At 42.6% G+C, this 15,699-nt stretch overlaps 1 protein-coding gene across 1 annotated transcript in view; it reads left to right on the top strand.

The window, feature by feature from the left end:
• LOC142698209 (protein kinase C delta type-like) overlaps positions 1-15,699 on the top strand; it is a 285,129-nt gene that overhangs the window by 166,536 nt on the left and 102,894 nt on the right. The gene's annotated exons all lie outside the window — the stretch shown is intronic.

The following is a 15,699-nucleotide window of genomic DNA, read 5'->3' as shown; positions in this document are numbered from 1 at the left end:
TAACCATCTGCCTTACACCACATTTTCTGTAATTTTTTGTTTTTCACTGAATGTATCAACCAAATTTTACCACTAACATAAAGTTCAATGTGTCACCAGAAAACAGTCTCAGAATCACTTGGATAAATAAAGGCATTCCAAAGTTATTACCACATAAAGTGACACATGTCATAGTTACATAGTTACATAGTTAGTACGGCTGAAAAAGACACATGTCCATCAAGTTCAACCAAGGGACGGGAAAAGGGAAGGAAAAAATTTCTACACGTAGGAGCTAATACTTTTTTGTTCTAGGAAATTATCTAACCCTTTTTTAAAGCCATCTACTGTCCCTGCAGTGACCAGCTCCTGCGGTAGGCTATTCCATAGATTCACAGCTCTCACAGTAAAGAAGGCTTGTCGCCTCTGCAGGTTGAACCTTTTTTTCTCCAGACGGAGGGAGTGCCCCCTTGTTTTTTGAGGGGGTTTTACATGGAACAGAATTTCACCATATTTTTTGTATGTGCCATTAATATATTTATATAAATTAATCATGTCCCCCCTTAGTCGTCTTTTTTCAAGGCTAAATAGGTTTAATTCTTTTAATCTTTCCTCATAACTTAAATTCTCCATGCCCCTAATTAGCTTCGTTGCTCTTCTTTGTATTTTTTCCAACTCCAGGGCATCCTTTCTATGAACTGGAGCCCAGAACTGAACTGCATATTCTAGATGAGGCCTCACTAATGCTTTGTAAAGTGGCAATATTACATCCCTGTCCCGTGAGTCCATGCCTCTTTTAATACACGACAATATCCTGCTGGCCTTTGAAGCAGCTGATTGACACTGCATGCTGTTATTTAGTTTATGATTTACAAGTACACCCAGATCCTTCTCATCAAGTGACTCCCCCAGTGTAGCTCCCCCTAGGACATATGATGCTTGCAGGTTGTTCGTACCCAGATGCATAACTTTACATTTATCTACATTAAACTTCATCTGCCAAGTGGATGCCCAAACACTTAGTTTGTTTAAATCTGCCTGCAATTCATGAACATCTTCCATATACTGAACTATATTACATAGCTTGGTGTCATCTGCAAACATAGAAATAGTGCTATTAATCCCCTGCTCTATATCATTAATAAATAAGTTGAATAATAGTGGTCACAGCACTGAACCCTGGGGTACACCACTTATAACCGGGGACCATTCAGAGAAGGAATCATTGACCACAACTCTCTGGATAAGGTCCTTGAGCCAATTCTCAATCCAATTACAAACTATATTTTCTAAACCTATAGTCCTTAATTTACCCATTAGGCGTCTATGGGGGACAGTGTCAAATGCCTTTGCAAAGTCCAAAAACACTAAATCCACAGCGGCCCCTGTGTCTAGGCTTCTGCTCACCTCTTCATATAAACACTATATCCACAGCGGCCCCTCTGTCTAGGCTTCTGCTCACCTCTTCATATAAACACTATATCCACAGTGGCCCCTGTGTCTAGACTTCTGCTCACCTCTTCATAAAAACAGATTAGGTTAGTTTGACAACTTCTGTCCTTAGTAAAACCGTGCTGGCTGTCACTTATAATGCTATTTTTTGTCACATAATCCTGTATATAGTCCCTCAATAGCCCCTCAAACATTTTCCCCACGATGGATGTTAAGCTTACTGGTCTATAATTACCCGGGGAAGACCTAGAGCCCTTTTTGAAAATAGGCACCACATTTGCGCTGCACCAGTCCCTTGGCACTATACCAGTCACTAGAGATTCTCTGAATATTATGAAAAGGGGGACAGAAATAACTGAACTAAGCTCTTTAAGAATTCTAGGGTGTATCCCATCTGGTCCCGGGGCCTTGTGCACATTTATTTTATTTAATTTAGCTTGGACCATATCTACATTCATCCAATTCCGTATATCAACTGATATATTAACAGCACTGGCAGCGGCTACATCAGCTGCTCTTTCTTCAGTTGTATATACAGAGCTAAAGAACCCATTTAGTAACTCTGCCTTCTCTTGATCCCCTGTGATCAACTCCCCATTACCATTATCTAGGGGTCCTACATGTTCAGACCTTGGCTTTTTAGCATTTATATACTTGAAGAATTTTTTGGGATTTGTTTTACTATCCTTGGCCACCTGCCTTTCATTTTGTATTTTTGCTAATTTTATTACATTTTTACAGATTTTATTAAGCTCTTTATATTTTACAAAGGCTTCAGACGTACCCTCAGATTTGTATTTTTTAAATGCCCTTTTTTTGTCATGTATTGCCCCTTTCACAGAAGGTGTAAGCCATGTGGGGTTTAATTTGAGTCGTTTATACTTGTTACCTATAGGAATACATTTTGCACTATAATAACTCAAAGTAGATTTGAAAATCTCCCATTTATCATTTGTCCCATTATTTGACATTAGTTCTTCCCAGTCTATATCCTGAATTGCCGCCTTCATCCTGGGGAAATTGGCTTTCTTAAAATTAAATGTTTTTGCCCTCCCAGCCTGTGTTTGTTTTTTACAGTATAGGTAAATGTAACTATATTGTGATCACTGTTACCGAGGTTTTCACGAACATTGACGTTCCCAACAAGATCTGCATTATTAGAAATGACCAGATCCAACAGAGCTTCACCTCTAGTTGGGTCTTCCACAAACTGGCCCATAAAATTTTCCTGCAACAGGTTGAGGAAATGTCTCCCCTTAGATAATGTCAGATTAGACAAATGGGCTCTGAGCCTTAAGGCCCAACCTAGGCTTCGTCATTAAGGGGTTAAGTCCTGTAAGTTGTGAGTAGGGGTCTCCATGGATTGGATTTGTTTTTCCAGCACATCTCACAGATGATTGATTGAATTAAGAATATGGAGGCCAGGTCAACACCTTGAACTCTTTGCCATGTTCCTCACATCAGTCCTGAACGATTTTTGCAGTGTGGCGGGGGCATTATCCTGCTGTAAGACAGCACTGACATTAAAGAATACCTTTACCATGAAGAGGTGGATTTGTCTGTAGCAATGTTTAGGTAGGTGGTCTGTGTCAAAAAACAGTATGGGAATATCAAAATAACCACCATAAGTTCCCCATAGAAAATTGTGCCATAATCTGTCAAATCAGATGAAATTCTAGTGTTGGGTCCCAGTGACTCCAACTGAGGGGCTTGCATTTAAAAAAAATAAAAAAATCATTATTAGTTTTTAGCATTGGATAAAGCAAAGGAGAAACAACAGGAACCTCTCAGAGGAACCTCTCAGAGAGCGGCGCTGTGCTCCGTATACTGCACGAGCAGTAGTACAGCGAGTACATAGAGTACAGCGGGGCCGATCATATGACGAAGAGTCGTGTCGTCACCAAAGAAGACTGTACAACTAGACTTCCGGTTCCTCATCAGCGCTATAAAAATCTATGAAAATCTCAGAAACAGCACCAAGGGGGACGGGAATGTATATTAGCGAGTTTACTCACATGTAGCATCTATGGCCAGGGGCCGTCGGTTCCACTCACCTCCTGACGCCCACAGCCATGGATCTGTGAGCGCTGGTCCCCATCTCACTTCCGCTCCGGTCCGCCAGTGTGACGAATGGAAGACAGCATTTAACACCCGTGACGGGCACTACAAATACGTAGTGATGCCCTTCGGACTGTGTAACGCTCCCGCAGTGTTTCAGGAACTCGTTAATGATATCTTCCGAGATCTCCTCTATATCTGTGTTGTTGTTTATCTCGATGATATTTTGATTTTCTCCCCAAGCTGATATTTATACGCCAAGCTGGAGAAGTGCGTCTTTGAGAGGAGTTCTCTGCACTTCCTGGGCTACATCATATCGGATCAAGGTCTCAAGATGGATCCTGAGAAAGTGAGAGCTGTCCTGGAGTGGCCACGTCCTCAAGGTCTGAGGTCCATACAGCGTTTCCTGGGATTTGCCAATTTCTACCGGCAGTTTATCCCAAACGTCTCATCGCTGACATCTCCTATTTCCACCCTTACCAAGAACGATGTGAACGCCAAGGTGTGGACCCCAGAGGCAGAGTCCACATTTTTTAGTCTCAAAAAAGCCTTTACTTCTGCCTCAATCCTCTATCATCCTGACGTATATATACAGTTTTCTTTGGAGGTGGACGCCTCTTATGTTGGTGCAGGCGCACTTCTGTTCCAGAGGAGCCCCAAAGGAAAGGCAGTAGTATGTGGCTACTACTCGAGACTTTTTTCTTCTGCAGAGCGCATTTACTCTGTTGGGGATCAGGAGCTACTGGCCATCAAATTGGCTCTGGAGAAGTAGAGCCATCTGCTGGAGGGCGCAGCTCACCCCATCCTAATCTACACCGACCACATGAACCTCACCTACCTTCAGTCCGCTCAACGACTAAATCCCTGTCACGCAGAGTGGCCGCTGACAGGAATGTGAGGGCCGATGCCCTGTCCAGGTCATTTGAAACGGATAACACGGTGGAGTCTCTTCAAACTATTATAGACCTGTCCTGCATTATCACTGCCAATCCTTTGCAGGTTAGAGACATCCCTCCGGGGAGGACTTTTGTTCGATTAGCAGGCAGGAGAAGAATTCTCCGATGGGGACACAGTTCTAAACTGGCTGGGCACCCTGGTGTTTGTAAAACCCGAGACCTGATTGCTCGTCACTTTTGGTGGCCCACGCTGCCCAAGGATGTTGTGGACTTTGTCTCTTCTTGCACGGTGTGTGCTTCTAACAAGGTTACTAATTCCAAGCCTGCCGGCCTCCATCAACCTGTGCCTATACCCAATGCCACCTTGCAGCACATTGTGATGGACTTTGTCACTGACCTTCCTCCCTCAGCAGGATGCAACACTGTCTGGGTGGTGGTGGACCGGTTCTCGAAGATGGCACAATTTATCCCGCTGACCGGCCTACCTTCTGTTCCCCGAATGGCGAATCTCTTCATCCAGCACATCTACCGCTTGCATGGCTTGCCCTTCACATTGTGTCTGATCGGGGGTTTCAGTTTACCTCGAGGTTCTGGAGGGCTCTCTGTAAACTCCTGGATGTGATATTGGACTTTTCCACAGCCTATCACCCCCGGTCCAATGGGCAAGTCGAGAGGATCAACCAGATCATGGAGAATTATCTCCGTCACTTCATTTCCTTACAGCATGATAACTGGGTACAGCTTCTTCCTTGAGCCGAGTTCTCGTACAACAACCACACAAGCGAGTCCACCACTTCCACTCCGTTTTACATTGTATACGGTCAACATCCTAGAGTCCCTCTTCCAGTGTCTACTACTTCTCAGGTACCCGCTGCTGACTCTGCATTTGGGGACTTCCTGTAAATTTGGCAACAGATCCGGGCATGAAGCGAAAAGCGGATACAAGAAGAGAGCCGCCGCAGTATCTTCCAAGTACCAAAGTCTGGCTGTCCTCATGGAACATTCGTTTGAGGGTGCCTTCATACAAGTTTGCTCCCAGGTTTCTCTGTCCTTTTGAGATTCGGCAACAGATTAACCCTGTCTCCTATAAACTGCTGCTGCCTCCTACCCTCAGAATCCCCAACTCCTTTCATGTGTCCCTCCTGAAACCAGTGGTCCTGAACTGCTACAGCAAGACTTCCTGTTCCACAACTGCTCCCAGCGGTTCTTCTGATGTGTTCGAGGTGAGGGAGATCCTGGACTGCAAGAGGGTAGGAGGAAGGACTTTCTATTTGGTGGACTGGAGAGGCTTTAGTCCTGAGGAGAGGTCCTGGGAGCCAGAGGAGAACCTTGATGCCTCTGCTCTTAAGAAGCTCCTCTCGCTGTAGTCCCAAGAAGAGGGGGCGTAAGAGGGGGGATACTGTAGCGTCCAGGGCCATCGGGTCCACTCACCTGACGCCCGCAGCCATGGATCTGTGAGCGCTGGTTCTCATCTCCTTCCCAGGAGACGCCAGCGCTCACTTCTGCTACGATCTGCTCTGTCCCGTAGGGTGCGCGCGCACGCTCGTGCCCTCTCTTAAAGGGCCAGCGCACGCACATGTAGGAAATCACCATCATCAACACACATGATTTCCTGGACTATAAGAAGGGCCCAACCCATCTGATCCTTGCCTGAGCATTGTTAGTATACCCCAAGTCTGTCTTTCACTTCAGAGACTGTGCACGCGTGCACACAGCTCTATGCCCTGGCTGTTGCTAACAGCCATGGGCACTGGGCAGAATGTCAGGGGTCAATCTTTTGGCCCCTGAACATGTGATCGCTGTGAAAACCAATCACAGCGATCACATGCATTTCTGCATAGAAAACAGTGTGCACTCGATCGCGTGCACACAGCCCTGTGCCCACGCTGTTACCAACAGCTCTGGGCACTGGGCAGAGTAATGGGACCAATCTGATGGTCCCTGAACATGTGGTCACTGTGAAAACCTATCACAGCGACCACATTTGTTTTATTTTGACTTTTCTGGCAGTAAATCTCCTGCCTCTTTTCTTCTCCTCAAACATTGTTTCAGTTTGAGGAGAAGAAGAGACTCGGGAGAATTGCTGCCAGAAGAATACAGTTACAGTTACAAAAAAATACAGTTAGACTCATAAAACATTCTCTGTATAGATAGATTTCTATCTATCTATACAATCTATCTATCCATCTATCTTTTTTTCTATCTACCTTTCTTTCTTTTATTCTATTAGAATAGGCAGGTAGGGAGTATATAATTATATATATATCCACATATATATATAATATATATAGCAATAGCGGTTTATTTTTTGTTAGCGGTAGTGTAGATATATATAGCAGTTAGTTTGTGTGTTTTATAGAAAAAAAAATAATAATTTGTTTAGTTAGTGTTAGTTACGTTATGGCGAGGAAGTTGTTTAGCGCCAAGGAGGCATACGCCATGCTGTGGTCTGAGTCGGAGACCGCATCAGAGATGGCGTCCGAGATGGAACCTGTTTTAGGTAGTGACGATGACAGCGTCACTTCAGGTTCATCTTCAGGGAACGTTGTCCCTGATGCAGTTGAAACTGCAGAACATGAAAGCGCAGGGCCAAGTAGCGCTGTAGCACAGGACAGCCTGGTCCCTTCAGTCCAGGCTCTTGTATGGGCACCTGCCCCATCTTTTGGGCCTAGAATCCACGGATTTACTGCCACTCCTGGCATAACCGTGGACAATACAAATTTTGTCCAAATGGATTACTTCCATTTATTTATAACGGACGACATCCTAAATCAGATTGTCCACGAAACAAATTTATATGCCACGCAATATATAAGGCAGAAACCTTCATCCACCCATGCCAGAGATTGGACGCCCACCAATTAGCAGGAATTAAAAAATTTTTTGGGGCTCACCCTAAATATGGGTATTGTCAAAAAGCCCTCCATTAGGTCTTACTGGTCAACAAGACCCGCCCAAGCCACCCCAGTATATTCTGCAGTAATGCCCAGGTCTCGTTATGAGACAATAATGAGGTTCCTCCACTTCAATGACAACGCACAGGCCCCCCCAAGTACCGATGCAAACCGGGATCGGTTGTTCAAAATAAGACCGCTAGTAAATTCCCTGAATAATTTATTTCTGCAACTCTACACCCCTGAGCAGAATGTAAGTGTGGACGAATCCCTCCTCAACTTTCATGGCAGACTTAGCTTTCGCCAATATCTACCTTCCAAAAGGGCAAGATATGGCGTTAAGCTCTACAAACTGTGTGAAATCGGGTCAGGATATACCACCGCCTTCAGGATTTATGAAGGGCGGGACCGCTCAATAAATGTTCCTGGATGCCCCCCTGATCTTTCCACCAGCAGTAAGATCGTGTGGGAGATAATGCAGCCTCTGCTTCACCAGGGGTACCACCTGTACTGTGATCATTTTTATTCCAGTGTGCCCGTTTAGGCATTTGCATGCTGCAAGGACTGGGGCATGTGGTACCATGCGCAAAAACAGAATTGGTTTTCCACAGCAATTAGTGGGGAAGCGCATGGTAAAGGGGGTCTCCTGTGCTTATGCATCTGAAGAATTGCTGGCGGTCAATTTCAGGGATCGCAAAGATGTGTATGTGCTAAGCACGATTCATACCGCAGGAACAGTGGCAGTGAGGGAAAGAGGGGCAACATCGGACAAGCACAAACCAGTGATCGGGTCCGAATATAACAAGTACATGGGGGGGTGGATTTAAGCGACCAGGTTTTACAGCCCTATTTAGTAAAACGCCAAACTAAAACCTGGTACAAAAAAGTGGCCATTTATCTGTTACAGGTGGCAAATCCACAACTCATTTGTGCTCTACAAAAAAAACAGAGGCAGAGACACATACCTGGATTTCCAGGAGAAAATTATTGAGGGCCTCATTTTTGATGTTCAGGACACCCGAGAATGCCCCCAGTCTGAGGATGTCACGCGACTGACTGAAAGACACTTCATCAGTCGGATTCCCCCAACACCAACCAGAAGCAACCCCCAGAAAAAGTGCCGCGTCTGCAGAAAAGACCGGCACCGCAAAGATTCCCGATATTTCTGTCCCTCATGTCCCTCACAACCAGGCCTGGGCATTGAGCCATGTTTTAAAAAATACCACACTGTTCTGCATTATTAGATTTTAGTTAATTCGTTGAAAATATATTTGCCCTACATTACGTTTTTATTTTTCCCCTGATTTTACTCCAAGGGTGAGGGAGGGAATGGGTGGGGGGTGGATGTCATGTTTGCATGTTCTCTAAAGTTCATCTGCTGGAGAGCTCCATTTGCATAAACCTGCAATTTCTTATTTTAGAAAACCCAAAAAAATAAATTCCCATTCTACCCCTAGATGAATATTTTGGGATTTCGGCTTCAAGAGCAGATATTTTGGACGTGTTATAGAAACTCTGTTGAGTTTTGTAAAACCAGCTTTGAAAAAAAGTGATTTGTGAAATAATCTTCTTCTATCGTCCGCCCTCCTACTTCTCTATGTGATAATAAGACACACATATTTGGTATCCCCATGCACAGGAGAAGTGGCAGAAAGTGAAAGGAGATTATTTTTGTCCGTGGTCTATGCCGTGTGTGAAAAATGCTGGTATAAACTGACGTATTTGCTAAAAAATTGCTCATTTTATTTTGATCCATCTTATTCAAGAAACTTTCAGAAGAAAACTGGACAGTCTAAAAATATGATAAACCCCTTGAAGGAAACCTTGTGGGGTCTACTTGTGTGAATGAAGTCATTTATGGGGTGATTCTAATGTTTCAGCAGCATTAGGCCCCCCAGAAAACAGTATGCGGCTATAAAGTCAAGTGCAGAATTCCTGGACCAAAAAGCCTCCTTTTATGCCAAGCCCTGGCACATGCCCGCACAGTGAATAAGGCACACATATTTGGTATCCCCATGCACAGGAGAAGTGGCAGAATGTGAAAGGAGATTAATTTTGTCTGTGGTTCATTTTGTGTGGGAAAAAGCTATCATAAACTGACGCAATTGCTAAATTCTTGCATTTTTTTCCAATTTTGCCCACTTTAGAGAAAGAAATAAAAATGATATATACTGACAAATGCCACTAAAACAAAGCCCTATCTGTCCTTTAAGAAGAGTGTAAAATTCAAAGATGAACTTTATTCACCTGCAGAGTTATAGTCATCTAAAGAAGCGCAAAGCAAAATTGTCAAATTTGCTCTGGTCATTTAGCTGTAAAACAGCCTAGTCCTTAACCGGTTAAATGTCTGTGTCCATACATACTGACAGTTTCCAATCATCGCTGACAGTATAAGACTGTGTTAGAACATGTCACGATCTGTGGGTATGTGGACCCACTATGCCGCACCGCCATAGTGGAGTTGTAGCTGGCCAAACAACAGTTTACCATGTCTATACAAAATCCAAGCCAGGGGAACCTGCAATAATCACCTATTGGTACATTCAGGAAAGTTTATGTCAACCTATATGTATAGTTATAGAATCGTAAACCATAAAGGGACAAAAACATATATAAAGCAAGTATATCTTGGTGTATTGACCCCGATATTTGAGCAAGAAACACCTACAAGGTATGGGGTACAATTAACACACAGTAGTCTCATATAGAAAAATACAATCTTTATTCAAAATACATAAACAATAAAAATGAGTCATGCAAAGCATGAACAGGACGTCCCTCTGTGCAGAGAGCAAAATGTAAGCACTTGGTAACCGGCATGGGTATTGAGAGATACAATCCAACACTCAAAGTACTGGATGTCAGGTGCACATGTCACAATGATCCAGCTGATCAGCATGTGAACGGCAGTACAGCAATCATATATATGCAGGTGACTGGGTATAATGGTCAGTGCGTAGTAACAGAACATAGACAAGCAAGATCAAGAGATGAGCAAACAAGTAACCTACCCATGTGGCTCACTTAGCACAACCAGAGACGTCACATCCCACGCGCGTTTCGGCGAAATGCCTTCGTCCGGGGGTGGCGTCTCTCCAGTGGGACCCTCCATTTACATGCACAGCATCCAATCAGGCATGATAGGGGCGTTACTCATCCAGGCAATGTGTTAGCTCGTACTGGCGTCATGCGCCGGGTCTAAAGATGGCCGACGGCACACTCCTGGCCACGCGTCATCCAGGCGGGCGGGGGATCGACGACGGCTGACGTCGCGAAGCCCCGCCCACTGGGATATAGACGCACGAGCAACGAGATAGCCCAGTCACTCCCCCTGGCGTAAGCGCACAGCTGTACATGCCTGGATATATAGGTGGGTATGGATACAGATTAGCCTGACTGGACGATGTCGCAACAAAAGACATAGTATTGATTTATACATTGGATGAAGTACCAAACTGACAGTATGGCGATGGCGTTATGAACTATAATTCTATCATCGATCATGGTTATATGTCAAGCACATCATTGAGAAATAAATGCATAAAAATAAATAGATTAAAAATATATTTATATTATGTATGATGGTGATATGAAATAAAGTGACCCGAAATTGGTAAAACATTATATGTTGTATGTTTTTATGTGTGATAAAAAAGTGAGTAGAACCTATGTATAAAATTGGTTATGTGAATTCATATAGTATAAGTGTACACAAAACTATGTATATACAAAAAAATATAACTATATATCATGAAAAATAAAAAATATATATATATTAAGTGACATGTATAGATATGCATATTTAGACATATAAATAAATATGCAAGTGCAAAAACGGATAAAAATATAAATAGAAGAGAAATGACATTAGTGAAGAAAAAAGTATACGTACATGGTACAGAAAGATATTCCAAACATGACTGTGTGTGTGAATAAAAGGTGAAAAGCGTGTAACCAATGTGGAAACAAAGAATAATAGAAATATATACAACAGATGCATAAAATATACGCATGTATAAGCTATATATAATAAAAATGCTCATAAAATACATTTAGTGCATTTAATAAAATAAATGTATATTTCTGTGCAATCATATAACCAAAATGGATCAATATGCATATTATTGTTATATGAGTCATTATTCGCTATATTAGCCACATGTCTTCATATAAATATTCGTACTTCCGAGGTCACCCAATAAAGTAGCGACACAACTATCTGTAGAGAAACTGAAAAATGGAGGGCAAATTAATAACAATACAAATTAAAATAAAATATATACAACGTACATTTATGTTATAAAGAGTGACCCACTGGAGGTCAATGGTCAGAGAAATGGAGCAAAATTCACATTTTCATTTAGTCCAAGTGGACGCAGAGTCCCCAGAGTCCAGATCCACTTTGATTCACACTGAGCCAGTTTTTTTTTATATATCGCCTTTACGAATATTTGGTTCGATGCAATCAATGCCCCTAACTTTCAATTTCGTCGGGTCACATGCATGGTGTGTCTTAAAGTGTGTCTACAGCTTTTAAAGTTTCTAATGTTTCAATGGCCCCCGCTCCCATGATGTCTCTTACATGTTCTCTAACCCGGATCTTAAATTCTCTGGATGTGAGACCAATATATATTTTGGGGTATGGGCATGTAGCATAGTAAACTACTGCTTTTGTTGAACACGAAATTGAATGCGTAATGGTAAAGGTTTTCTTACCTGCTGAATAAGAAAAAGAGGTCGCCCTCTCAATGTTGGGGCACGCAACACAACTTCCACATGCTCTACAGCCCCATTTTGGGTACCAAATGGGAACTTCAAGTCATTACGTTGATAGTAGCTCTTGACAAGATAGTCTTTGAGGTTTTGTGATCGTCTCGCAGAGATACTTGGGTACTTGGTGATATCTTTTTCTATTGTGGGGTCTGTGAGTAAAATGGGCCAAAATTGTTTAATTATTCCCTTCATTTGAAACCAGCGTGATTGGTAGTTTGTTGTAAATCTTACCTGTACTTCAGACTGGCTTTTCGGTTTAGGGAATAAAAGATTCTCTCTCGGAGTACTTTTGGCACGATAGTACGCTTTTTTGATCGATCTTTTGCTATATCCGCGGGCCAGAAAACGATTAGTGAGGTCATAGGCTTGTTTTTCAAAGACCTCTATAGAGAAACAAATCCTTCTGATCCTGAAGAATTGGCCTGTTGGTACTGCCCATATAGTCTGTTTGGGGTGAGAAGAAGAAGCATGAAGAAAAGAGTTTACCGCAGTGGTTTTACGGAATACATCAGTTTGGAGGAAACCATTAGAGTCCCGTAATAGTTTAATGTCCAAAAATTCTGCTTGATGTTTATTAGAATGATAGGTTAACTTGATATTGAAGTCATTTTTGTTCAAGTCATGTATAAAAGTGGCAAGTGATGCCGGCGTATCTTTCCAGATGAGCAGGATGTCATCAATGTATCGGGACAAAAAAATATGACCTGGTCCATTGAGACACCCTGCCCACCCTGGAAAAGATCCCTCTCCCACAGCCCGAGGAACAAATTGGCATATGAGGGTGCACAGGCCGCCCCCATTGCCGTTCCCTGGAGCTGTAGGTAGAAAGACCAGTTAAAAATGAAAAAGTTGTGAATAAGGGCGAATTCAAGTAAGGTAAGTATAAACTTAGAGAAATTAGTTTCCATGTTTCCTGTGTTGAGAAAGAATTCAGCTGCTTTGAGTCCGTCAGCATGACGTATACTGGTGTATAGCGACTCAACGTCGCAAGTGACTGACAACATATCATCCTCTATATTGATTCCGTCAACCCTTTGCAGAAGATCTGCTGTGTCTCGTACGTATGATGGTAAGCACTCGACAAATCCCTTTAAATTATAGTCAATAAAGTTACAGTTTTTTTCTGTCATATTACCCCTACCTGATATGATGGGCCTTCCTGGAGGAATCTTAGAGTCTTTATGGACTTTAGGTAGTAAGTAGAGGATTTGGATTGTCGGTTCAACTGGTGTAAGTGCTTTGTAAAGCTCCTTTGTGATGGTGTTGTCAAATAGGGCTTTATTCAATATTTTTAGAGTAAATACAGATAGACCTACAAAATTATTATAATCCCCAGACCTCCCTAAACAAAAACAGACCCCTAAATAATTACAGACCCCAGATCAGACCCCTAAAGAAATGCAGACCCCAGACCAGACCCCTAAATAAATACAGACCCCAGACCAGACCGCTAAATAAATGCAGACCCCAGACCAGACCCCTAAATAAATGCAGACCCCAGACCAGACCCCTAAATAAATACAGACCAAAGACTAGACCCCTAAATGAATACAGACCCCAGACCAGACCCCTAAATAAATACAGACCCCAGACTACACCCCTATATAAATACTGACCCAAGAATATGCCCCTAAATCAATGCAGACCGCAGAACAGACCCCTAAACAAATACAGACCCCAGACTGGACCCCTAAATAAATGCAGACCCCTGACTAGACCTCTAAATAAATGCAGACCCCAGACTAGACCCCTAAATAAATACAGACCCCAGACCAGACTCCTAAATAAATACAGACCCCAGACTAGACCCCTAAATAAATGCAGACCCCAGACTAGACACCTAAATCAATGGAGACCCCAGACCAGACACCTAAATCAATGTAGACCACAGACCAGACCACTAAATAATTACAGACCCCAGACCATATCCCTAAATGAATTCAGACTACAGACCTAACCCCTAAATAAATACAGACCCCAGACTAGACCTCTAAATAAATGCAGACCCCTAAATAAATACAGACCCCAGACCCCTAACAAAATACAGACCCCAGACCAGACCCCTAAATAAATACAGACCCCAGACTAGACCCCTTAATAAATACAGACCCCTAAATATAAACCCAGATTCTATATTTGTTTGGAGTCTTACTGGTGTTTCCGTTTATAATGTGGGGGTACATGTAAGCGGGGCGGAGTATATAAGGGGCATAGTCAGGGGGTATAATAATGGGGTAAAAAAAATAATAAATAATCCATAGATGTGTGTTACGCTGTGACACAATCCTTTCTGCACAGGCCGGTGTCGCACTGATATATGGCGTCCTTCCTTATCCCCCGTTTGGTCCACACTCCGCACCTTTGCAGTTTGGGGAGTTTTGCTGTGAAGTGTTGTCCTGGTATAATACGGGCACCGTCGCTTCCAGCGGATATGTTTGGGCCCTCCCCTTCCTGGTTCCCTAATTTTAGAACCTTAATAATTCGCCACTTGAAACAGAAGAAATGTTCCCCTCGGGCACAACTGCATATTTTTTTATTTCCTGGCTTATTGGAGTCATAACTAATTTTATTTTTCATAGACGTAGTGGTATGAGGGCTGGTTTGTTGCGGGACGAGCTGTAGCGATTATTGGTACCATTTTGGGGTACATGCGACTTTTTGATCACCTTTTATCCTATTTTTTGGGAGGCCAGGTAAACAAAAAAACGCAATTCTGGCACAGATTTTTTAGTTTTTTTCATACAGTGTTCACCACGCGTTATAAACTACATGTTACCTTTATTCTGCGGGTCAGTACGATTCCGGCAATACCTAATTTATAGAACTTTTTTATGTTTTACAACTTTTTGCACAATAAAATTACTTTTGTAAAAAGAATGTATTTTTTCTGTCGCCAAGTTGTGAGAACCATAACGTTTTAATATTTTTGTCGCCGGAGCTGTACGAGGGCTTGTTTTTTGCGGGACGAGCTATAGTTTTTATAGGTACTATTTTTGGATACGGGCGAATTTTTGATCACTTTTTTATTCCAATATTTGTAGGGCAAAGTGACCAAAAAACAGAAACTCTGGTATAGTTTTTTACGGGTTTTTTTTTACGCTGTTCACCGCGTGCAATAAATAATATAATATTTTGATACCTCAGGTCGTTAGGGTCGCGGCGATGCCAAATACGTATGGTTTATTATTTTTTTTCAATAATAAAGGACTTGATAAGAGAAAAAGGGCAATTGTGTTTTATTTTATTACTTGAAACTTTTATTGTTTTCAAACTTTTATTTTTTTCACTTTCTTTTACACTTTTTCATACTTTCTTTTACACTTTTTTTCAAGTCTCACTAGGGGACTTGAAGTTCCAACTGTCTGATGTTTTTTTTCTAATACATTGAACTACCTACGTAGTGCAATGTATTAGATCTGTCAGTTATTCACTGACAGCAAGCCAATTAGGCTTCCCCTTCTGGCGGGGCCTAATCGGCTTCCGTAATGGCAGAGCAGGAGGCCACTGTGTCTCCTGTTGCCATAGCAGCAGTCGCCAGTCCTGATTGCCTGTCAGAGCTGGTGATCTGCTAGTAACCACTACGATGCAGCAATCGCTTTCGATTGCTGCATCGAAGGGGTTAATGGCAGGGATCGGAGCTAGCTCCG

Source organism: Rhinoderma darwinii (genome assembly GCF_050947455.1).
Source record: "Rhinoderma darwinii isolate aRhiDar2 chromosome 12 unlocalized genomic scaffold, aRhiDar2.hap1 SUPER_12_unloc_9, whole genome shotgun sequence".
NCBI lineage: Eukaryota > Metazoa > Chordata > Amphibia > Anura > Rhinodermatidae > Rhinoderma > Rhinoderma darwinii.
Note: the sequence above shows the minus strand (reverse complement) of the source record. Positions and strands in the feature narration are given on the sequence as shown.